This window comes from Hyperolius riggenbachi, chromosome 4 (genome assembly GCF_040937935.1).
Source record: "Hyperolius riggenbachi isolate aHypRig1 chromosome 4, aHypRig1.pri, whole genome shotgun sequence".
Classification (NCBI taxonomy): domain Eukaryota; kingdom Metazoa; phylum Chordata; class Amphibia; order Anura; family Hyperoliidae; genus Hyperolius; species Hyperolius riggenbachi.
Genome location: NC_090649.1, coordinates 170,819,986 through 170,846,335, shown reverse-complemented (window position 1 = coordinate 170,846,335; position 26,350 = coordinate 170,819,986).

Here is a 26,350-nt window from a genome sequence, read left to right as displayed (position 1 = left end):
ATGTGATAATTTTACATCTTATCAACAAAATGCCTTATGTCACCAGAAAGCAAACAAATACTCAGAATAATTTTGACAATAATTTTTACCTACTTTTTAGTACTTTTTCAATTGCAGAGTGCGGAAAAGTTATTTTAAACAAAAGATGAAAATTATCCCCTAGGAGAAAACTTAGGATAAAAACTAAATTGGATCAGGGCTTATAATCTGTAGTACCAAGAATGGAGAAGGGATACCTGTAGTTGTCTTTGATCAAACCTTTATACTCAACAGACTTAATATTCCTCACTACTATATTGCAATCCTATAAGGATAGCTTGTCACTTAACACATAAGCTAGTATAGAGTTCAGTTTTCCAGTATCACCTTTAAAAAGCTGAAATACACATTTTAGGCAGATAGTCTTTTGGATGATAATAGATGGAAGTAATAGCTGGGCATGACTGAAATTATGTGATCAAAAGCACAATTGACTCTAGAAATATATTTTGGACAAATTACTTTTAGCATACATGGGGAGGGACGGTGTTAACTAGGTTTGAGCTTTAGATATATTGAAGAAAACATTATATTAAAATAAGATTTTAAACTTGTGTATTTGTTGTAGATCAGATAAGGCAGCATTCAATATCCTTTGATTTCCTTAGAGTCCGTTTGAAAAGGATCTTTGCACTATTGTACTTCGTGTTTATATTCTTCAAGTGCTGTGTGTTGATTTTATTAAAATCACCCTCAGATATACCCTGTAGAAATATATCACTGGGGATAAGCCACCAACATATCTCACTTGATCCCAGCTACTTAAGTGACCTCTGAACGATTCTCATCTTGAACTCGCAAAGAATGATATCAGTTCTTCTAACCTAATTACTGAAGTATGACACAGGTCAAGTGAGCTCAGGAAATGATGAAAACGTCTGAGAAGCTTCTAAAAGTTTTGGTTCCACTTAGTTTATTGCTTTATTTATTTATTTATTGCCCCTTAATCATTTACTGGATGCTCCTAATAAACATTAGAATTGTATTTGCTATAAGGTTATAATTTTGAATGCTTTGATACTCTGAGCTATTTAAATCCTGAGTATTGACGACAAGGTATGTAAAATGTCATGTTTATAATTGTGTATTCATGCACCAGTGGTTACAACAGAAGAGAGCAAAAGCACTATTCAATTACTTACATAGTGATGCACAAAGTGCATTAACCTATCAGAATTCACATCCCATTAATTTTACTACTGTTATTTCAATTAGTAATAATGATTGCCTTATAATTTTTCAGATTTCCATTTCATATTTCTGCATTGCAATGTACTGTATAATGGTGGTGATCATCATCATTCTGCATTATAAGCACATGCTTTTCAAATGTTTTACTTTTATAGCATATGGTCATCTAAAGGATTTTGGAAAAAATAAATCTCACCAATATTACAAATGCAAAAGTATGGATGTTTGCTACACAAACACGCAACAATGGCATATATATATATATATATATATATATATATATATATATATATATATATATATATATATATATATATATATATATATATATACATATATATATATATATATATATATATATATATATACATACATATATACTGTATGTATATATATATATATATATATATATATATATATACATATATATATATATATATATATATATATATATATATATATATATACATACTTACAGTCCGCTGTTTCAAGCTTAGTAGCTCTTTCTCAAAGCCAGAAGCCATATACACACTGGAAGAAGAAACACTTCCTCCTTTAATAGGTACAATACAGATCAGTAACCAATTAGTTTAAAATCTTGCTGACTAATCGTAGAGCTCAGTGAGGTCGTGGAGCTGATGGGGAACTGAAAACAGTGACATCACAAAAATCCGCCTCCTAGCCTTGCTTCAGCTCAGCTCATGTGTATACGGCCGACATAAACGTATGTCACACACGTACGCACAAAGGGAAAAACCGTACGCGTCCAACGTGGAAAATCAGTAGCTGAGAGTGAAATGCAAAAGTATGTATGCAGCATACAATCACGACCAGGAAACCACGAAAGAAGCCATCACAAAACAAAATGTCACTCCAATCATTAGTGGCACTGTGATCTTGGCCTAAAACCGTGTCCCTGGAAGAATAAAGATAACTGAAAAAAATGTACGCATTGCTGAACATTCAAATGACCACTGGAAGTATCTTGAAAATAAAAAAATAAGAAGGTTAGAAAAATCTTATAGGACCACAGCTGTCCTGAGCATATCACATTGGTCAAACAACAAGAGAACAATGAGCAGGAACAAGCAATCAAAACAATGAATCGTACACAAAAACTTAAATCATATTTACGATTTAGCCCACCATGCCCACCATGCTTCTCTGTGTGCCAGCTCAGCCTTCCTATTAAGTCTACCTCGCCAATCAAAAGAAAAACAAACGTTTGCTTTCTTAAAACAGAAAGAATTTGCGATAATTCAGGTTGGAGTGAGCTTGAGATGTCTCCCAGTGCATCACTGCTGAATATATGCAAATTAATCATTGTTACCCTTAGAAGCTACACTTTGTCGGGGTGCATCAAAGTGGGATGACACCGCCTGTGTCGTATCATGATTACAAATTGCTGATTTATGGGATGCCATTCGATCTCGTAGAGGTTGGGTGGTCATTCCAACATATCCAAGGCCACGTGGGCACATAATCAGATAAACCACGTATGTGGAGTTGCATGAGTAGCGGCCCCTAACAGTATAACGTGTGCACTTGCATGGATGTGTGAATGTACCACCTTTAGCTATAAGGTTGCATAAGTGGCAGCTCAAACATGGAAAAGTGCCACATTTTGGGATAGTTGATAGGGAATTAGCCAGAGTAGATGAATTAGTTGAAGTAGAAGGATTGGAACTGCAATGTCTAAACACTTTATCACGTATGGTGGGGGCCTTTTTAAAAGAAAGCAAAGGAGAATATCGGAATTCCGGTATCCGGGGAAAAGCACCTTGCAAAAAAAAGCCAATGTTTTCTAATACTACCTATTTGTTGACTGCAGGCTGAGTATGTGGACACGAAAGGCATACAGAATTCAGAGTTTTGTTGGGACGACGTAAATAAGTGGACAGGGTATGTTCGGGATAATTTCACCCTCTAAATTTAGTTTTAATTAGCTCTTTATAAGTCTCCAAGGAGTCCTGATCAGAAACTATTCTCTCCACACGTGTGATCTGTCCCCTTGGAATAGCGTTCTTTACAGAGGGTGGGGGGAAGCTCTTATAATGTAAAAGTGAATTCCTATCAGTAGGCTTAGTGTACAGGGTGGTGACTAGTCTACCCAACTGCAACATCACCCTTGTATCCAAATACACTGCCTCACTAACACTACTGTTTACAGTCAATTTAATGGCTGGACAGCTGGTGGCTAAAGAGGATACAATCTCCAAAATGATTAAATGTGGCCCCACCCATAAACAAAGAATAGCATCAATATAACGAAGGTAACATTTGGCATATTGATGAAAAAGCGAGTGGGTGTAAACAAAATTTTCCTCATATTGCCCCATAAAAAGACCAGCATAGGATGGGGCCACATTCGACCCCATCGCTGTACCTCTTAATTGTACATTGAAAGATTCCTAAAAAAAATTATTACATCGAAAAATGATATTCAACAAATCAATGACAAATTTTCTCTGTGTAGATGTCATGTCAGAGTATTGCATAAGGTACCACTCGATTGCCTCTACACCCCCATCGTGTGGGATGAAGGTGTAGAGGCTCTCAACATCCAAAGTTACCAAAGGGTACCTTCCTCAACTGGACCAACAGATCTCAATTTGTCTAGAAACATCCCTGTGTCCCCGTATGTAGGACTCCAGAGAAGTCACCAACGGTTGCAGAATTCGATCCACATATTGTGCTAAAGGCACAAACACCGAACCCACACCGGCCACAAGTGGTCGGCCAGGTGGCCGGTGTGGGTCCTTGTGGATTTTTGGTAAGGTGTAAAAAGATGGAGTACAGTGAGAATCTTGTTGTAAAAATGTGTACAGGGCATCATCAATAATTGCATCAGCTTTTGCCTTATTCAACACATCCTTAATGTGTAACTGGACTCTCTTAAGTGGATCCACAACAACCATAGAATACAGCCTGTGCTAATTGTTCCAAGATCTCCTGAACATAATACTGACAATCTAAATTCACCACCGCACCCCTCTTGTCAGCGGGGCGGATGGTGATCTTAGTTCTTTTACTAAGCTAAATAAGAGTAATCCTCTCGAGTAGTACAAAAGTCCAGTTTTATGGTTTTCACATCTTCCTTTATTCTTTCAATTAAAGAATCGATCACTGGGTGACTAGGAGGAGAGAAATTACTTTTCTTTCGTAAACAAGTACCAGTAAGAGATAGTAAGTCCTCCTTGGGAACTGTATCATCCTGTCCAGAGTTTCACTCAACAGGAATTGTGCCAAAAAAATATTGAAGTTTAACGTTCCGAAAAAAAACGAAAAGGTTTCTGCATCATTTGATCATCGGTACAGTGATCTTGACGCTACGGCACACCCTATATCCTCTTGCTCCTTTACTTCTGATGTTCCTTATATAAAACATATAGGATACGTTTTATCCTAATAATCAAAAAGTGGGCGGAGACAAATACAATTTCCACTGGGAAAATGTATTTTTATCAAATGGATATAAAATTGGATCATTTTATTGTATCGTGTGTGGCCACCTTTAGACGACCTTTAGACGATTAGTAGGCAATTTGCATTGTTTATAGGGAAATACATGTCAACCTCCATACCCCTCCCACTTCAGTAAGAGTTAACTTACCTAGGGCTTCTACTGGCCCCCTGCAGATGTCCTGTGCCCGTGCTGGGACAAAACGATCCCCTGGTCCCCCGTCGCATATCACTTCTGTTTTCTGCTACTTTAATGTAACAGGCCACTGCACCTGCATGGCCCTGGCTGTGCATCCTCGATCCTGCTCATGTCACTGAGAGCATCCTGCACAGGCTCAGTATGCGCAGGCGCAGTGACAATAAAATTACAGAAAATGTAAGTGAACCTCGGCGGGGGACCGGAGGATCGTTTTGTCCCAGCGCAGGCACCGGGAGTCTGCAGGGGGCCAGTAGAAGCCGCAGGTAAGTTAAACTCTTTTTTTGTAATACCTTACAGTTGTCCTTTAAGTGGTGAATTATTTTTTTTTGTTTATGGACACATGGAAATATTAATTTTAAATTATCTTCTGTTTTTTGAAGGCAGGAATGTACTCTCACTGATGGAGGTTGACTGAAAGAAGAGGAAGAAAACACAGAATTTAATGGAACTCACTATTTTCAGAAGATCAAAATTCAGCTGACAGATTCTGACACCCAATGAAATATGTCAATTATAGCTTCTTCTACAACTTACAATATATATTTACTTAAATGATACCAATTTTGAGTGGTCAAGCTCCTCCTGACTGAATCTAATACCTTGCAAACTGTCAGTTATGGCTTTTATAGCAATTTTAGCCACAATATTATTTACTTGAATTGTATTGTATTAATTAACCTCTAAATGTAAGTGTTACACCTAGGTGGCAATATGCCACTTGCTTGTCACTAATACTGGTAGACATAAAATGCTTATATAAAGAAATTACTGGTATTGAGAAAATACCTTTAAAATAAATATTTTTTTTATTAAGCTATCAGCAAAAGGACTTGCTTCTATTTTGCAAACTATTACTGAAAAACTATTGCTGATTTACAACAGGGCAGAGGGTCCTAATAGCATATTGACAAACTTATACTGTTTGTGTCACTCTTGTGCCCTTTTGTAAAGCAGCCTTTTCCGTCGGCATGAATTTCTGCATCAGCATAGTAAGAATAACATTCTTGGCATTCAGAGAAACCAGGGAGCACTTGTAGGGATATGTGAATTAAAGGCACCTGGAAATTTGGGCATGTATTAGGGCGGATAGTAAAGTATTGTTCTTAAATACCGATATTTTACAATACAATGTAAAATATCGATATCGATATTAAATCCTGATATATACAATGTTGCGGCTAGCAAAGATAGATCATTTCCTCCCCAGCTCCTCTGTCACAGCTGCCTTCCTCCTCCTGAGCTCTACTCCTGAATAAACTCCGCCCAGCCCAGGAAGGAATCAGTGTGGGACTTCAGAACTTTCTTCTGTCATCCCAGTGATCCGGAGCTGTGGAAGGACGGATTATCCGGGTGAGTGGGGGTGGCATTAGAGATGTCGCGAACGGTTCGCCTGCGAACGGTTCCAGGCAAACTTTGGGGGTTCGCGTTCGCCTGGACCAAGTGAACTTTTGCGGAAGTTCAATTCACCCCATAATGCACTATGAGCGTCAACTTTGACCCTCTGCATCACAGTCAGCAGGCACATTGTAGTCATTCAGGCTACACTAAGCCCTGGAGCCCCACTCCCCCTTATATAAGGCAGGCTGCGGTGGCCATTAGCCTCACTCGTGTGCCTGCTAGAGACAGACTAGGGACAGCTGCTGCAGACTTGTTCTTCTAGGGACAGATTAGTTAGGTTCTAGGTTGCTTTGCTTGCTCCTGGCTGATTATTATTGCTTTTATAACACCCCTCAGTAGCTCTTTTCAGAGCTCATCCTGTACTTTTTTTTTCTATGTGTCCAACTGACACTCTTGTTGCATGCACAGCCTTGCTGATTGATAGTGTGTGTGCCACTGCCAGCAGCCCAGCACATTCAGTGACTACCTGTGTGTGTGACAGGGAGCTGCACATTGTACTACCCAGTACTGCATATACCCACTACTCAGTACCTGTTGTGTTTACTTAACCCACCTCATCACTGCATATACCTAGCTTTGTGTTGAGTGAACCCAGCTCACTGCATCTAACTACCTGTTGTGTTGAGTGAACCCACCTCACTGCCTTTAAGTACCTTTACTGTTCAGTGAACCCAGCTCACTGCATCTTACTACCTTTTGTGTTGAGTGAACCCACCTCACTGCATCTAAGTACCTTTACTGTTTAATGAACCCAGCCCACTGCATCTAACTACCTGTTGTGTTGAGTGAACCCACCTCACTGAATCTAAGTACCTTTACTGATCAGTGAACCCAGCTTACTGCATCTAACTACCTGTTGTGTTGAGTGAACCCACCTCACTGCATCTAAGTACCTTTACTGTTCAGTGAACCCAGCTCACTGCATCTTACTACATGTTGTGTTGAGTGAACCCACCTCACTGCATCTAAGTACCTTTACTGTTCAGTGAACCCAGCTCACTGCATCTTACTACCTGTTGTGTTGAGTGAACCCACCTCACTGCATCTAAGTACCTTTACTGTTCAGTGAACCCAGCTCACTGCATCTAACTACCTGTTGTGTTGAGTGAACCCACCTCACTGCATCTAAGTACCTATACTGTTCAGTGAACCCAGCTCACTGCATCTTACTACCTGTTGTGTTGAGTGAGCCCACCTCACTGCATCTAAGTACCTTTACTGTTCAGTGAACCCAGCCCACTGCATCTAACTACCTGTTGTGTTGAGTGAACCCAGCTCACTGCATATACCTAGCATCCCCCCGAGATGGACAAAATGGACAAACCAGGTAGAGGAAGAGGTAGAGGCAGTCCCAGAGGTAGGCCACCAGGCACCGGCAGGTCTGTGCAGAAGAAGGCACGTGCCATCACTTCCCAAGATCAGGACGTGCTTGACTATTTAACACAGAACACCTCATCTCCCGCAGCCACCAGCACTACAACAAGTACCACATTCGCTGCATTTGACACTTCGCAGGAGTTATTTGGTGTGGTGGTGAAATCACTGATTCCCAGCCACTACTGCAGCAACAAGAAGAAGGTGCAGGTACACCACCTCATACGTCTGAGTTAGGTGGCGATAGTATGGACGTATCGTGTGAGGAGGGGGATGATGAACCACCTGAAGTTGGTGCAGTTGAGGAGGTGTCTGAGGAAAGCAAAGCTGGGCAGGAGGATTATGATGATGATTATACGGATGCCACGTATGTTCCCGATAGAGGAGATGACCAGGGGGACAGTTCAGAGGGGGAGTCAGAGAGGAGTAGGAGGAGACGACTCCATGATAGAAGCAGAGGGAGCTCGTCCTCAGAAACAGCTGGGGGCAGTGTCCGGCGCCATGTATCGCCAGCTATGGACAGCCAGCCAACATGCCCTTCAACGTCAGCTGCTGATGCCACCATAGCGCCATCACCCCAGGGGGGCTCAGCGGTTTGGAAATTTTTTAACATGTGTGTCTCAGATCGGAGCAAAGCCATCTGTTGTCTCTGCCAGCAAAAATTGAGCCGTGGAAAGGCCAACTCTCACATAGGGACAAGTGCCTTACGAAGGCACCTGGAGAGAAGACACAAACAGCTATGGCAAGAACACCTGAGGAAAAGCAGCACACAAAAGACAAGCCACCCTCCTTCTCCTCTTCCTACTTCAGGTGCATCATCTTCATCCGCTTTCTCCCTTGCACCTTCACAGCCACCCTCCTCCACAACGCCTCTTCCCTTCAGCGGTTCCTTCTCCTCTGCCCACAGCAGTACCCAGCTGTCCGTGAAGGAAGTATTTGAATGTAAGAAGCAAATGTCTGCCAGTCACCCTCTTGCCCGGCGTCTGACAGCTGGCGTGGCGGAACTATTAGCTCGCCAGCTATTACCATACAAGCTGGTGGAGTCGGAGGCTTTCCGTAAGTTTGTGGCCATTGGTACACCGCAGTGGAAGATACCAGGCCGCAATTATTTTTCACAAAAGGCCATACCCAAACTGTACCATGCTGTTGAGAGGAAAGTGGTGTCATCTATTGCGAAGAGCGTTGGGTCAAGGGTCCACCTGACCACGGATGCCTGGTCTGCCAAGCACGGGCAGGGCCACTACATTACATACACAGCCCATTGGGTCAACCTGGTGACCGCTGGCAGCAAGCAGGGAGTACGTGGTTGTGCAACAGACCAACTTGTCACACCTCCACGGCTTGCAGGCAGGCCTCTAGCCACCTCCTCTCCACCTGCTACCACCTCTTCGCTGTCGTCATCCTCCTCCTCCTCCTTGGCTGGTGCCGCGATCTCCTCTCCAGCTACACAGCCACAGCACCCCAGGGCTTATGCTGCATACCAGGTACGATGGTGTCACGCAGTGTTAGATATGTCTTGCCTGAAAGCGGAAAGTCACACTGGAGCAGCTCTCCTGGCTGCTCTTAACAAACAGGTGGAGCAATGGCTGACCCCGCACAAGCTTGAGATCGGCAACGTGGTGTGTGACAATGGCAGCAATCTCATTTCTGCGCTGAATTTGGGAAAGCAGACACACATACCCTGCATGGCACACGTGCTGAATCTGGTCGTGCAAAGATTTGTGTCCAAGTACCCAGGCTTAGAGGACATCCTGAAGCAGGCCAGGAAGTTGTGTGGGCATTTCAGGAACTCTTAAAAGGCCATGGCACGCTTTGCGGACATTCAGCGTAGAAACAACTTGCCGGTGAGACGCCTGATTTGCGATAGCCCGACTCGCTGGAATTCCACCCTGCTGATGTTCTTTCGCCTGCTAGACCAGGAGAAAGCCGTCACCCAGTACCTGTATCATTACAGTACAAGGACACAATCTGGGAGGATGGGGATGTTGTGGCCCAACAACTGGACACTGATGCGAAATGCATGCAGGGTCATGGAGCCCTTTGAGGAGGTGACCAAACTGGTGAGTCGCGCTAAGGGCACCATCAGCGACTTGATTCCCTATGCCTACTTCCTGGAGCGTGCCGTGCGTAGAGTGGTGGATACAGATGTGGAGGAGCGTGAACGAGAACAGTTAAAGCAGCAGGAGTCGTGGGAGCGATTTACATCCGAACCCGATGTTTCCACAACACCTGTGGCAGCACAGAGGGGGGAGGAGGAGGAAGAAGAGGAGTCGTGTGGGGAAGGAGAGGAGTCAGACTCTGATGATGGTGATGAGGAAGGTGTTCTGTGGAGGAGGAAGAGGCGGCGGAAGAACAACCGCGGCAGCCGTCAAAGGCGGCTTCTGCTGCTCCACGTTCCCGTGGTATTGTTCGTGGCTGGGGGGAGGAAGAGGAGTTGCGTCCCGTCACTGAGGAAGAGCAAGAGGAGATGGGGAGTACGTCTGCATCCAGCTTTGTGCAGATGTCCTCTTTCATGTTGTCCATGAAAGAGTAGCTTTGGAAAGACACATAGGGGTATATTTAGCAAAGTAAGGTAAAAAGAGTGCACTGTAATTTTACCAGTATTTCCAACAGTAAGGGAATATTGGTAATATTGCTGTGCCCTCTCTGCCCAATGCAACTTTGCTAAATACACCCCTATAGTATCCACATCTCTTGTAATTAAGATTTTCAGCTGTTTGTAAACTTATGGGCAATCCACAAAAAAACAGATATTTTGAAGTCCCTTTTGCAATACCCATAAAAAGCAAAAGTTGACAATTTAATTTGTTTCTAATTCTAATTTTCTCACTGGATATTTAGCCATCATAACCTGGGCATAAGTGTATTCAGTCTACTGTCTCACTAAAAAAACTTATGCAAGCTATACTTTAATGCTGAATTTATTTACACCCCTACATACGTGTTGTAACTGCTGTCAAAACATTATACCCCTGGTGTATAAACAGTTATCCCCTGCACAAGTGTACTGCCTTTGTGTACAGCACCATTACACAAATAATACAAAGCCAGTTCTATCAGTCCCTAGAATATATAAGGTACACCTACAGACCACACAGGAAAGATCTGGCATTATGCCCGCTAGCCTGTTAATGCCTACATTCTGTTTAATTGAGTTTATTTTCTTTCTAAACTGAAAAACAGGCAATGTTGGCAAATTGGTAACCTTTCGGATGTAGATAATATTTCACAGCTGTTCTTAATTTGTTCCCAACAGCATGCTTTATCTGCCACTCCGTAACACCAAAGAATGAAAAAAAAAAGAGTACATAAATATTTATTTGATAAACTGTAGTACACCTCATACCAAATACTGTTTTCTCAGCTGAAATGTGTGCAGGGAAATTCAGTGATACACAGTCTGACAACAGATAAGAGCAGTGTGACCAGCTCAGCCTGCCCTTTCCAAGATGATTTAAAAACCTTAGACCTACTATGGTCCCTGGCTTTCATCTATTCCACCAGAGATTTTTTTCATTTTTCAATTTTTTCCCATTCTCTGACTATATTAACCTTTAACTGCCATGAAGCCAGCATAGTAAGCCAAAACATTGCATTGTTTATTGAGCTATAACTACTATTTCAATCTAAGCTTCAGATCAGAACTTTCAATTGTGCTTTGATAAAGAAAGATCAAGAAAGAAGCTTCCAAAATAGCATGGTCCCTGAACAGATACCATTGCCATTGAGTGGGCACTGTATGTGTTTTGTGTTTTTTTCTGATATAGCACGGTACTTCGGGAAAATTATATTTTCAAACACCCATCTTACAGTATATTGAGACAGAATTGTGGCTCAGAAGGTGTTTTTCCCTTTCGGTGTTTCATGTTGTGACCTCGGTGATGGCTGTTCTTATGGGAATGTGTTTCCTAAAGGACTAAAGGCTTTTGAATGTTCCCTTCTACAAAAGATCTATTCATGCTTTAACATTATAATCATTAGTGAGAAGGTCAGGCTACTCAGAGTTTTGTTATTAGTCTTTTTTATTAAGACATCTCTCCGCACTGTCATACCATGTATATCTTTTCAAAGAGATAAAACACGCGTTTTTCCACGCTTACGTGTAGAATGAACTATGCGTTTTCTATTATGTGCTAAACTGGTGTCTTGAAGAGGTTGAAAATACTAAGCAGAAAAAATGGCCATGGATTGTTAAGGCAAAGTTAAGTCAAGTAAAGAAAGTGACAACAGTAACAACATTTACTAAGAAGAGAGACTGTGGTTTATGATCACTTAGCTTAGCAAGGCTATAATTACTACGCAAAATGGGGTACATCTTGCCCACCACATGAGCACCTGGAATTTGAAGAGACTGTGCACAATAGCAGTGTCCTGTACCTCAGTTATTGTGGTCAGATGCATCCGTGCTTACACCTGGATTCATTAAAATCAATTGTGAGAGTGCACATGCATGCGCATTTCTTCATTCATCATCGCCAGACCTTTAATTGCATGGTGGGCAAGAAATAGAAATTATTTATACATGTGTGTAGGTAGTGATGCTCCATAATGTCACTGCTTTTAAAGTAAATCTGTAGTGATAAAAAAAAGTCTAACACTTACATGTGGATCCTTTTGAGCCTTCCCTGTCTCATCTCAGTGTTCTCACCCCCCCCCCCCCCCCAACATCCCCAAATGAAATTATGCCACCTCTGGGAGCCCTCAGAAGGCTTCAGGAGCACTTGTGTCCCTGAGTACTCATACAACTTTCAACCATTTGGTTAAGTACATACAATAGGGGTGATAGTGCTGGAATGAGGAAACTAAGAGGGACAAGGGAGGCTCTATAGTGTTCAGAACCTTCCCTCTCCATGGGTTGGTATCAGACTTTTTTTTTTCATCACAAAAAAACAAATAAACAAACGTGTCATAATCACCACCCTGTAGTAATCCATAGTCTCATCCACATCCACATCACTAGTTGTGGCTTTATGATATTGGCCAGGAGCATGTGCTTGTCCACTTGTCATTGCATTAGGTTTGTGCATATATATAATGGCTGGATAGTGTACTGGTTAAAGGACATCCCCTCTGATATAGGAAACCAAGGTTTGAACCTTGGCTCTCCCTATTCAGCATGTTCCTCAGGTGCGATGCCCGAAACATGTCGTGTACCTTTTCATGCTTGGTTTGCTGTGAATACAGTGGTTGAAAAAGCTTTCTGAGTGTGGTCTCTGATTTCTATGATCGACAGTGTGGTTTAGCAGGAGTGGTGTACCTGCTGGGGACCTACACCAGCCTACAGGTCAAGACTACTGACCTGGTGAGTGGTGGTGAGAGGGTGAATCTACAAACTACCTATTCTGTAAGGAGTCCTTGGACAAGACTCCCTAGCACAGTGGGGTGGTCTACTGAGCGTTACCTTTGTGGCTTTGGGTGCAACAGAAGAAAATCGCAACAGCCCTCAAGTGCTTTCAGTCCAAAAGGAGAAAAGCACTATACAAATATTTGAGTTATTATTATTATTGCTATTATTATATAAAGGAAACAAACACATGCTCTTTAAGATTGTAAACCAGTTGGAGGGCTAGTTAAACCACTGTCTATCAGCACTCAGTGCATGTCAGACCCATGGCCTGGTAGCACACAGAAATTTCACAGGCACTTACAGACATTGCATAGTGCCCCTTGGGCAATTAGCTCAATTCACGTTACCTAGGTAACACTCGCGTTACTAGCATGAAAAATGCTATGCAAGTAGCATTACATGCATTATTGTATGCATTATCTGGTTATGGTGGATTGTGCTAATTGTGCCGTGCATGCTACATTACTGCAATAAGTGCCAGTAAAATATTACTGCTGGTATATGTATTGGCTCCTTTATTTTCTCCACGGATATATATTTCAACATTTTCCAGATTAACTACTTTCAATCTATGTATGGGTCCCTTGTGAACAGTGAGAAAATGATGAGCAACAGAAGTCAATTTCTTTGCCTCTCCTCCTTTCCTTTTGATAATGTAATGTAAAGGTGCTTTAGCACATGTCATACCAAATTGTACATATTTTCCCTTTTGTGTTCTTAAGAGCCTTTTCTAGGAATATTTAGAGATGGAGGGTGCTGTCAGAGAGAGGGACCATAATTGGATGATGTGTTCCCAGGAGGAAAAAGAACTATGTAGAGAAGAGTGAGATGGACATTGTATTTGTACAAGCTAAACTTTAAAGCCTCCTGAGTAGACAAGCAGGAGTGTGTTTACTCTAGTTCTCTTCAATTCTAATTCAGTTCAGATTTGATTCTTTGAATATGTACTTATCATAAGAGGCACTGCTGGCCGTGTCAGGCATGCTCCCACACTAGCAAACTCCTACACCAGTGTACTTCCATACCGCCCGTATACTGTTTATGCATGTTGCTATGGTAATGCTTGTCACGCCATTATCGAAATGAGTGTTACCATTGTCAGTACAGGCTGCTAATATTGCCGCATGGTGTGCAATGTTACCAGTCTTTTGTGCATTAGCCCCATAGAGAGATGGAATTTAAATGATAAGCGTAATAAACAGTGGGAAACCTGGCAGCAAATTCAAAGAGTGTCAGCGGTGAATGGCATGGGTTAGTGGTGGCAGCAGTGTGGCGTGTGAGAGCATCAAGTGTATTGAGAGTTCTAAGTGTCAGCCCAGGAAAGGGAGGTGGCTGTGCCTGCACGTGCGTGATCAAGGACAGGTGTCACCGGGCAGCACCTGCACAGTCTTCACTGACTCTCTCAACCAGGAAGTAGCTTTGGAGGGTTGGTGCACAAAAACAATGGCAATGGATGGGAATGGGGGGGGGGGGGGGCATGAGAAGAGCCCACCACACATGCCTGCTCCCCCTTTTTTGGATTTCTTTTATGGGCTAAGTTATCCTTTAAAACAAACTTTTCCTATTGTAACTTTAAATCAATTTTCTCAAAAATAAAAGGCTCTTTTTTAATGTATTCCCCTCTATTCCCCACTTTTTTTAATGTAGTCCCCACTATTCTACTTAACATATCCTGCAAATCTGGTGATTGTAATGTCTGAAACTACGGCGGCTGCGGATGCGCAGGATAGATCCGCAGCCGCCTTTGTTCCTTGTTCACAGGCCTTATCCGTCCTGGCGGCGTCCAGCAAGCCGGGAACGGCATTGTCTCTGGCTCATAGGGTCTCTGTATCGTGCGGGCGCGCGCGGAGACAGGACCTTTATGCTGGAAGAAGGCGCGTCAGCTGACCTGCCGGTCGGCTGACGTCAGTGACTCGCGCCAATAGGATAGGCTGATTGCTAGGGGGCGTGGCGCTGGGCTCTCCTCGGCTTCTTAAGCCCTAACGGTTCATTGGCAACTCGTCTGCTGTTGCGAATACACTCGTGTTAGCGCTCAAACCTAGTGAGGTTCCAGTTGATGATAGATGTATATGCAGTGTTTGCGATATACATCTATCTATAGTTAGTTATTATTACTTTGTATTTCTGATAACCTGTGTATGATTCTGGCTACTCTCTGATCTTGCTATTGCTAAACGATTCTATACCTCTGCCTTTCTGACTTTAGTTGCTGAACCTCTGCCTGATATTAACTACTCTCTTGCCTGCCGTTTTGGTACTGTCTCTGCCTGCCTGTTATCGTACTTTGCCTGTCTGACTACTCTACTCACCAGTGGGCCCTTGCCCCTGGTGAGGTGCTCTGGCCATTAGAACCCACCAGCTCTGCTGGTGAGGTTCAGATTCACTAGTATAAGCTCCAGTGACTGTTAGTACCTTGCCAGCTCCTCTGACAAGGTTTTGCTAAACTATTCAGTCACTTGTGCTGTTATTACCTTCCCAGCTCCTCTGGAAAGGTCTTGCTAAACTATTCAGTCACTTGTGCTGTTATTACTTTCCCAGCTCCTCTGGAAAGGTCTTGCTAAACTATTCAGTCACTTGTGCTGTTATTACCTTCCCAGGTCCTCTGGAAAGGTCTAGTTTAACTATTCAATCATTTGTACTGTCAGTACCTTACCAGCCCCTCTGGTAAGGTTTAGCCAAACTTTTTTAGTTCTCTCATTGTTAGTACTTTCCCAGGTTAGTACTTTCTTCTGGTAAATGTATTGTTATTTGTGTTGATAGCCCCTTCAGCTCCTCTGTAGAAGTCTATACTGTAGCAGCTAGTACCCACCAGCTCCTCTAGTGAGGTCTAGCACTGTTGTTGCAGATAGTACTCACCAGCTCCTATGGTGAGATCTATCCATTTATTCTACGGTTGCACCAAACACCACATCTTACTCGCAGCTAGCTATACTAGTATTATTGGTGATACTGCAGATCACCACATAATTAGGTATAGCGTCTGTATTGTTGGTGATTCTGCAGATCACCATTGATCAGACGCCTGAGTTGCAGCACCCAATCATTACAGAGATACTAGCATGTATGAGGGCTTTGCTATTAACCACTTAAGTCAGCAGCCATTAGAATGTCTTTAAAAATGTCCATTAAAAAAGGGTTTGTGTAAAATACATATTTTTGGTGACTATTTTGCCATTGATCTACCTCCACCATGCAACTGTATGGGTTATTGGACACTTTGTAAACGTTTTTTAACCACTTGCCGACCGCACGCTTATACCGTGCGTCGGCAAAGTGGCAGCTGCAGGACCAGCGACGCAGTACTGCGTCGCCAGCTGCAGGCTGATTAATCAGGAAGCAGCCGCTCGCGCGAGCGGCTGCTTCCTGTCAATTCACGGCGGGGGGCTCCGTGAATAGCCTGCGGGCCGCCGATGGCGGCTCGCAGGCTAAATGTAAACACGCGCGGAAATAATCCGCTTTGTTTACATTGTACGGCGCTGCTGCGCAGCAGCGCCGTAAGGCAGATCGGCGATCCCCGGCCAATCAGCGGCCGGGGATTGCCGCCATGTGACAGAGGACGTCCTGTCACTGGCTGCACAGGACGGATAGCATCCTGTGCAGCCCGGATCACTGGGGGGACAGGTAGGAGAGGGAGGGGGAGGGAATGTCGCCGCGGAGGGGGGCTTTGAGGTGCCCCCCCGCAACATGCCACCAGCAGGAGCGATCAGACCCCCCCTGCACATCATCCCCATAGGGGGGAAAAAGGGGGGGCGATCTGATCGCTCTGCATGCCCGCTGATCTGTGCTGGGGGCTGCAGAGCCCACCCAGCATAGATCCCATCAAACAGCCCTGGTCCTTAAGGGGGGGTAAAGGGTGGGTCCTCAAGTGGTTAAAGACATTGTGAATGCAGAAATGCCCTGAAGGCTTTAGAAGTTTCCTGCCATTAAAATCAATGGCACTCACCGTGAACAATTATTTTGCAAATTTTAATGGTAAATTTGTGAAAGTGTTCGCAAATGCAAAATCATGGTGTTCGACTATCACTAATCAGAAACAGAGAATCAGCAGAATAGCCAAGCAACTTGCATTATTTAAAAGGAAATAAATGTCATCCTCAATATCCGTCTCACCTCAGGTTCTCTTTAAAATAGTGAGGGGCTCCCAGCATACCTTGAATAAGTCAATATTTCCTATCACTGTAGGAACAATGACTGAGGTATCACTAACCAATAAAAACAAAATAAATATATAAGTAAAACATGGATATACGGGTATTTGTAGAGAAAGCATTATTCCAGGTACATAATTCACCTATCCAATTACTAGCAGACAAATCACTTAGGTTTATAGCCATGTTGCTTGACTCTCTATTACTGGCATAATGCACATAATCAAGAAAATAGGATCCTCTTCAAAGCAGGAAAATTGGAAAGATCAGATTACCATCTCTCGTAACAGCTGTACAATCTTATGTGGTTAGTTACATCTACCACTGGCGTTTCTGAAGAAATACAACCCCTGATGTAATGCATACAATCACACTTTATGTAACAAAGTACAGCCTGATCTTTACATGTGTAGTGCCTGTAACAAGACTTTTACGTGATCACTGTTTTTCCACCTTGCCTTTGAATCCAGCATGAGTAAAAAACATCAGGACCTCTCTGCCTGACAGAGGAAGATTGTTTATGAAGCATACTCAATGAGCTTTGATGTAAACATAGACAACCTGCAAAAATGCTGATTAAGCAAATGTGAGACATAATTAGCTACATTTTTTTTTCTCTGAAACACACTCTTTATCTGATTTATCTCTTGATCTGAAGAATGATCTGTTCATAATGAAGCATATCTCATCAAAGAAAGGCAGATACTGTCATTTCCGTACATTTCTGTTATCAGCCTGCGAACACGTACGAGAGTGAATCCCAATTAGATATTTTCTTTCTATTTGACATAATGATGAAACGTTGCAGTATATGTTTGATTAGTATGTCGCTGTTGCTTTGTTAACCGGAATAAAGGAAAACTCTGAATGGACTAAAGGCTAGCTATTACTTTAAAATGAACAGCTGTAGAGAACACTAGTAGAACTGGTTAAAAAAAATAATCAAATTTCAAAGTACTAAATGATTGGGTTAATGAGGGAGTGTGGGCAAGCATGGGCTTGGGATGTAAAAGGTTTTGAATACTTACAAGCTTTTTAAAACATCCTTAGGCTTTCAATTGCACCACTAGACAGTATTATGTAATAATCTGACATAGAGGATTGATTCACACATGGCCCAGTATTTAAGCTCCAGTACAGGTTAATATTTTGTCAATGTAAAGTTTTGCATTTTGCGCTTTCCTTCAGTTGAAAAGGTCTTCAGAGCCATCTGTGTAAAAAGGGTTCCACTATCAATGTTATTTGCCGTGATTAATGGCTACAAGCGGTGAAAAGGGCTCCTGTTATTTATTATTGGGTTTATTATGTTTATATCAGCTAGATTTTGGAAATGTTTGAGGTTACAATAAAGGACCTGTGATTTTATATAGATACGCACTACATGCCCTAAATATACTGTAATATTGGCTATATTTTTACAACTACAATTTGGCCTCATTATTTGTTTCATTTTATTTGCAGCCACTAAAATCTACACAAAACACCAGTTATTTTGATCAAGCCACATGCTAGTTATATCTTTCCTGGGTATATCTTTTCAATATTGCACCTACACAGATCATTTTGAATACTGTATATATCTCATTCATTAACAACAATCACAGAAAATACCAGTTGTATCCTTAAAAAATTGGGGCTACAACAATCTAACTTGAGTACCATGCTTAAGTTTAGGCACGTTAGGCATGAGAGGGTTAAGATTAGGCATCACCAAGGTGGGGTTAAGGTTAGGCACTACCATGGGGTGGAATTTAAGGTTCAGCACAAGGAAGGGTTTAAGAGTTAGGCACCTTCATGAAGAGTTAAAGTACTCCTTACCCTCTTCCCCCTCCCCTTAAACTTTTAGGCATTGTTTTATTGCTGGTGCTGCAACTAGCACACAGCACCAGCCTCTCCCCTCCTGTGCCCACTCTGACCCCTGTTCTGCTCAGTCAAAGTCTTCGACTGAGGCAGAATGTCAGATATGATTGGGGAAGAAGTGACAGTTCTTCCTCCTTGCTGTGTATACATAACTCTGTCCTTCCACCTGCTGCTTTAGTTCCCTATGTGTTTCACTGCACACAGTGTGCAGGGGAGCTGCACTGTGTGAGGACTTGTGATAATTGAGGTCAGATTGTCTTCCGACCTGAATTAACATGAGCCCACACACAGCGCAGCTCCCTGCACTCTTTGTGTAATGAAACACATAGGGAACTAAAGAGGCAGGTGGAGGGGCGGAACAGTGTACACACAGTGGGGAGGAAAAACTGTCACTTCCTTCCGGATCATAATGATCATAGATGCTGCTGGAACGGGCCACAGGGGGGCGCTGGAGGGGGAAGGATGGTGCTGTGTGCTGTGAAAAAGTCACACAGCACCAGTAATAAAATAATTTAAAAGTTATATCCAGACCAGTTCAGGGGTACTTTAAGGTTGGGTGCCGGGGGTTAAGTTAAGCACTACTATGAAGAGTTAATGTTAGGCACCACCATAGGTGGATTAAGGTTAGGCACCACCATGGGGTTTTAAGGATAGCCACCACCATGGGGGGTTGAGGTTAGGTACCAAGGTGGGGCGTGGTTAAGGGTTTAGGGACCACCATGGGGAGTTAAGGTTAGGCGCCAGGGGGAATTAAGGTTAGGGTTAGAATTATGGTTATATTTTAATAGTGACTCTATCCAGTAACTTTTGGAAACAGAATCACCCTTATTGGCTACAAATTGATGCACTTTATAAACAACATTATGTTTATTGGCTACTTCCTGCGCCTTTTCATAAACAAAATCCTGTTTATCAGCTATATCCAGCACCCATTGATAAAGAAAAAAAAAATCAGCTACATCCAGCATGCATGTTTTTATAAACAAAATCATATGTATCAGCTACATTCAGCACCATTTATACACAAAATTAAATAAATTGGCTGCATCCAGTGCCCTTTTCTAAATAAAATCATATTTATCAGCTACATCTGGCATCCTTTTATAACCCAAAATCACATTTATGGGCTACATCTGGAGCACTTTTCCAGGAGCCCTATTTACATGTAAGTGTGTGTGTGTGGGGGGGGGGGGACTGTCCTTGTAAACTTACAATCTAGAGGATAGTGTAGTGGAGGCACTAGGGGAGAAGACAAAGGGGTTAGCAGGGGTTTGTCTGAAGAGGTGTGCCTTTAGGGTGTGTTTGAAAATTTCAATGATTGGCGCATGCATAACCAACAGGCTGTGGGAGAGAGTTCCAAAGGAAAGATGACACTTGTGAGAAGTCCTAAATGAGTGAGTAAGAGGAGGTAACCAACCTGGATGGCATGAGGGTCTCGTGAGAGGAGTAAACGTTCTTGGAGGGATGACATCTGGACATTAATGAAGAAATGTATGGAGGGAATACCTTTTGTAGAGCTTTGTATGATAGTGTTAGGAGTCTGAATTGGATCCTTTGGGTGACTGGTGGACAATGGAGGAAAAGGCAGAGGGGCGACATCAGAGGGGTGGGTGGAGAGGTGGATGAGACAAGCAAGAGAGTTCAGTAGGGACTGGAGAGCTGCAAGTCTGTTTTGTAGACCACTGAGTAGAGTTTAACGGTAGTCAAGACAGGAAATAATTAGAACATGTACAAAGATTTTAGTGGCCTCTTACGTTAGGAAGGGATGAAATCTAGAGATATTTTTGAAATGGTATTAGCAGGAGGTTGTCAGTGTGGTAATATGTGGATTAAATGAGAGTTAAGAATCCAGAGTTAGGCAGGTAATAATAAATCATGTTTTCCAATTCGGGTCAGGTTCACCCTAAGTGGTCTGCTAGAAGGTTTTTCGACAGCAATTGCTGTGCTAACAACAAGGAAAGTTCTTCCAGACAGGGAGTATTAGTCCTCGTACTCAAGGTGAATCTATTTTATTTGGATTTGTTAATCATCTGTTTCTCTAATTGTCTTTTCTCGCTGCTTATTCTTAGGCATTAGTTGGAATGTTCACCTTTGAGAATCTAAGCACTATTTAAAAATGATGCTGCTAATATTTTAAGAACAATTACAAATGTTTTTCCTACTTCCCAGTCCAGTGACATATTTTGGATTTTTCCTTTACATCTGTAGAGATAAATGCACAGCACAGCTATAAAATGGGTTTTGAATTTAAACAGTTCAGTCTAAAAGGTAATATTTATAATTCTCACTACGGATGATCGGGAATGTCAGGTTAGATCTTAGGCTTTGCTATTAACCACAGAAATCAGCACCAGTGACTTCAATGCGTTTTTGCAAAAATGGTTCACACAAAACTCACAGAACTATCAGAAATTAAAGGAAATATTTGCATACACATCGGTCGCATTTTTAAACATCTCTAATTTACACTAACTAGATTGATTCAAAATTTCACTTGTTCAGTTTTGAGTTAGCTGGACTTCAAACAAATTCAATTAAATTACTGACTGAAATCATTGTGGTATTTTTTTTTTAACATGTTTTCATTAAATCTTCTCATTACATGGATTGAATGCATACTTTGATACACCCAACAATAAACTTGAATTTGTTTGACCCTGTTGTGTACAAGAAAAGTTTTTTTTAGTGATTCTCCATCAGCATGAACAACACATCTGATGCTACTTTCAGATTGCCTCTGTCTGCTGTCTCACAAACAAATGTTTTTCTCTAGTTTGTTTCACATTTTTTCTGCATTTACATGAATTGCATTGTCTGTTCTTAAAGCTCTGTCTTTAGCTTTCAAACTTAATACAAAATTGTATCGGCACTAAAGCATTTCTTAAAAGACTATATTCAGCAGATCTTTCTTCAGTTGTATTTAATGCCTAAGGCTAACGTATCCACTTCTCTTGGGTCTCTGATTTAGTATAAGCTGGTGTTTCTGATCTTGGAAGTCCATCTTCTTGTATCTTTGAGACCAAATACTACAAATTTCCTTGCTAATACATAATTAATGTAGACTGATGTCCCTCTAGGGTACATGCTTTGAAATGTGAGCATTCAACAAATATTCTGCTCATATTACTACACAGTAAAATAGTTTAGAAACTTTGAGTTTCTTGACTTTTTATTCTATGTTAAATGGAAAGTGTTAAAGTATATTCTAATGCTGCAACGTGTGTAAGAAAAAAAGAAAGAAATACTTATCTGAATACTTTTCAATGCAATTGTATGGAGGGAAAAAAATGTTGAACCTTTACTTTAATGTAACACAACTGTCTAATTAAAAATGAGAATATTATTTAAGCCTTACAGTTTCCCTGTTAGTGAAGGTCTGGGAGATAAAAGGCAGTGAAAATGCCAAAATTATTTTTGCATTATTTTTCATGAGAATAATGTAAAATTTCACTTTTGAGCTAAAATGACATCAAAAATGTTGTACTAATTTTGTGATATTTTAAACTTTTTTGTTGCAAATTTACATGCTGAAACAAACAATGTTCTCGCTTTTTGGGCATTTTCACGGTAAAATAATTTTTTTCCTGTTTTTGGAGAATTTTTGTATCAGAAAGAAATGTTGATTTTTTTTTACAAAAATATTAAAATCGGAAATAGCATTTTCAATGCAAAAAATGACTTTGACAAAACTTGGCAAGCAACACTTGAAAAAGGTATGTTGGATAAGCTCAACCATTATAAGAAACTTTAGGCAGCCATAATCTCTGGAATGATTGGTGGCATTGACACTCAGCTTTCACTGGAGATGACTGCTTTCTAATTGTATATCTTTAAATGATAAAAAATATAATTAAATGAATGCTTAAATACCTATTATAATAAAGCTCTGATATTGTAAGGAACTGGTAAATATAGACAGCAGTTCTTATTCAATACACTTTTCTCGTGCAGTTTCTCCTAGGAGACATTTTTCTCCTGTTTAAATTAATATTTCAGCACTCTGCAATTGGAAAAGTGCTAATAAGTCGATAAATAGGTACTGTTATTCTGAGGTTTTGGTGGCTTAAAAGGCATTTTACTGATAAGGTGTGAAAATACCACCTAAGAGAAAAGTGAATTGAATGAGGGTCACTGAGTTAGATAGCAAAAATAAGTGCAGTGGATTTACTGAAATTACTTGCTCAACTGTTAAATATTAAATACAAAGCTTTATTGAATACTTCTTATATAAAAGCGCAAAAGAAAGTATAAACAGACATATATTAAAAATGCCAAATATTTAAAAAGCACCAAGTAAGTAATTTATTTCAAATATTAGTTGGTAACATACATATACACCAATGTGCCAAACTGATAAAAGTTATGTTTAACAACAGTTGATGAATAGAAATCCAGTATTGCTTAAAAAAATAAGCTATTGTACCAATCCATTTCAGATCCCAACAGAAATTTTCTTAAGCAATTGTTTGTCCATGAGAGAAGAAAAAAGTACAAAAGTGACCAAAGGAACTAAAGCTAAGGGAACCAAGAAAAGGAGGAACCAATGTACCCAAAGAGTCCACATATGTACTGGAAATAGGACACCCAAGGCATCAAAGATGTTAAACAAAACATTCTCAGATAGAGAACTAAAAACTTAAAAACAACATTCATATAGACAGTATTTGTTGAATATGCCCGGAATGTTATTTACAGGATCCAGTTAAAGCGAATCTGAAGTGAAAATAAACTTATGAAATAATGATTTGTATGTGTAGTACAGCTAAGAAATAGAACATTAGTAGCACAGATATCAGTCTAATATTGTTTCCAGTAAGGGAAGAGTTAAGAAACTTCTATTGTTATCTATGCAAAATAATTGCATCTGACTAATCTGACTAATGCTATTTACTGAAGCATTTATCTTAACCTGTCTCTCACCGTTTCTTGTTTATTTAAGATTTTTCTGCCATGAAGTTCAAAGGGTCATTATCTCTGTTCTGTTTCATCATTAAAATGCAGAGTGTAGTTTGTAAACAGAAAATATTAGAGAATGATGCAATGTTATAGAAAAACAGCTATACAGCTGAAAATAAAAATATGAGAGTCTTTTCTTTGCTACTAATGGTCTATTAATTATCTGTACTACACATACAGTTTATCGTATCATACTTTTTTTTGTTTCAGTGTCACTTTAATTAACAGCAAATATACATATACATAAATCACAGTATATCACTGCGCTTAATGTTTCAAAAAAAAAAAAAAACAACCTCTGTAGTAGGCAGTTCCAATTGCTCAATTATAGCGTAACCCCAGAAACATAGCATTACCCCATAGCGTAATAGTATTTATCCTGTACGTAATTTTGTAGCAGGGCTTTTACCCTTTTAATAAACTGTGTTACACTATGTTAGCTTTTATATTGGTCCAAGGAGTTATTTTATTGGAGGCAATGGCTGCTTATGAATGCTGTTATTGAAGCATCCTGCAAGTAAGCAGGCTCTTTGAGGGGGTGAACGGTCCCTTTCCTATTCCTCGGGTGAAGGCACTTCTTTGCTGTGACACCAAGGGTGTATGTTATTGGTGTGTTGCACCCTGCACAGGTTTACTGGGAGATATCCAGATAGCAACTATCCGGGTATCTCCCGGATCCGGATTTGAGCAGCCCTATGTGTAACTATGTGTCAGATCCTATGATACAACTTAAAACCACTGTAGTTGGTCACAAAGGATCGGCATAGGTCATATGGTATGGTTCATCATTATTGCAACCCTAAAAAATGAGCAACAAGGATAAATGGACATCGGGTAAAGCAGCTTGGTCCTGGACTTCATAAGGTGAATATTTTAGTGTTTGAAAGGGTTAAGAAAGGGGGAAAACATGCTGCATTGCTAAAAAGATGACGCAGTAATGCATTTTATTTTAACCTGAGGGGGTGTTGTAGCAACCTTTAAAGAGAGAATTGCCTGGATATGGAGACATCTAAGGAAGGGAGTTACATTAAATAGAAGTTTAAGGGCAAGAGGAATATTTCGTTTTTTACAATAGTAGGAGATTGCTAGGGCATGGAAAGAACATAATTGTATAGATTTGGTGGTTATCTTAGGGGATACTTGCTAGTATGTGAAGAACAAACATCAGTGGCGTAACTACCACCCCTGCAATGTCTGCGGCTGCAGGTGGGCCCAGAGGCTCTCAGGGGCCCTGATGATACACAGCGTGGAGCACTTACATAAGCTCCGGGAGGCGCATGCATGTTAAAATAATCAAAACAAGATTAGGTGGCTGGGAACGTAAAGACAAAGCAGCGTGTGTTCTGCTGCCAGCCAATAGGACTTAGCAGGCTGGTAAGTTTGATGCCCATTGGATGTAGGGAAGTAGGCAGAGCTGTAGGAGACGAGAAGCTGCAGGGATAAGAGAGATTTGCAGGCCGCCTGTGCATGATCTCCCCGCCTCCCTCCCTATCCCCGCGTGTATCTCTCCTAATCTCGGTAGATTTGAACTTGGTATGCTGGCTGATAGGGACTCCCTCTCTTCCTCACACAGCCGGACTGGACTCTTCCCTAAGCCTGGACTCCACACACACACACAAGGGTGAGCTTATCTCAGGCATTTCTGGCTGCTCTCCTGGTAATAGGGGGTGAGGGGTTATAAGAATAGTGCATGTCTCACTGTTTGGCATGCATCTAGCCTTTGCAAGCAACACAGCTGAGTTGCTGAAAGGGTTAAGTACCCCTGTTTCTTAAGGTGCCCAAACATCAGAAGCTCTATGGGCAGATCAATCTAGAGACAGCTCTCTCTCTGATTAGAGAGAGATCTGTCAGCTGTCATACACCACAGGCCGATCGGTTTCAGCATGAATTCTCTTGGAAATCAGGCTTTTGATGCCGCCTTGCGCCAAAGCTGTACCCTGTAATGTAAAATGTTCCCTACCCCCATTGCTCTATTTTTACCTGCCCATCACTAGAACTGTCCTCATACATGCCCCATGTGGTTGCTAGCGTATATGTGGGAGCATGTGTGATGTCACACATACACTCATGTCATGCAGGAAACCACGTGGGGCGCTTGTATGAGGATGAAGCCAAGATTGGCGTAGGGGGGCCCCATCCAAAGTTTTTCAGGGGGGCCCAATGATTTAAAGTTACGCCCTTGACAAACACTATGTAATGTGTGTGTGTGTGTGTGTGTGGGGGGGGTGTTAGTGATGGGTATTACACCCTGTATGGGGGGGAGAGGGGGGTGGATGATGCTTATCCTCTCTGAAAATACCATTGCGCACTGCTCCTGCATTGTAACTACAATATGATAAAACCACACATACCATAATCGGCTGTAGACAGTGACAC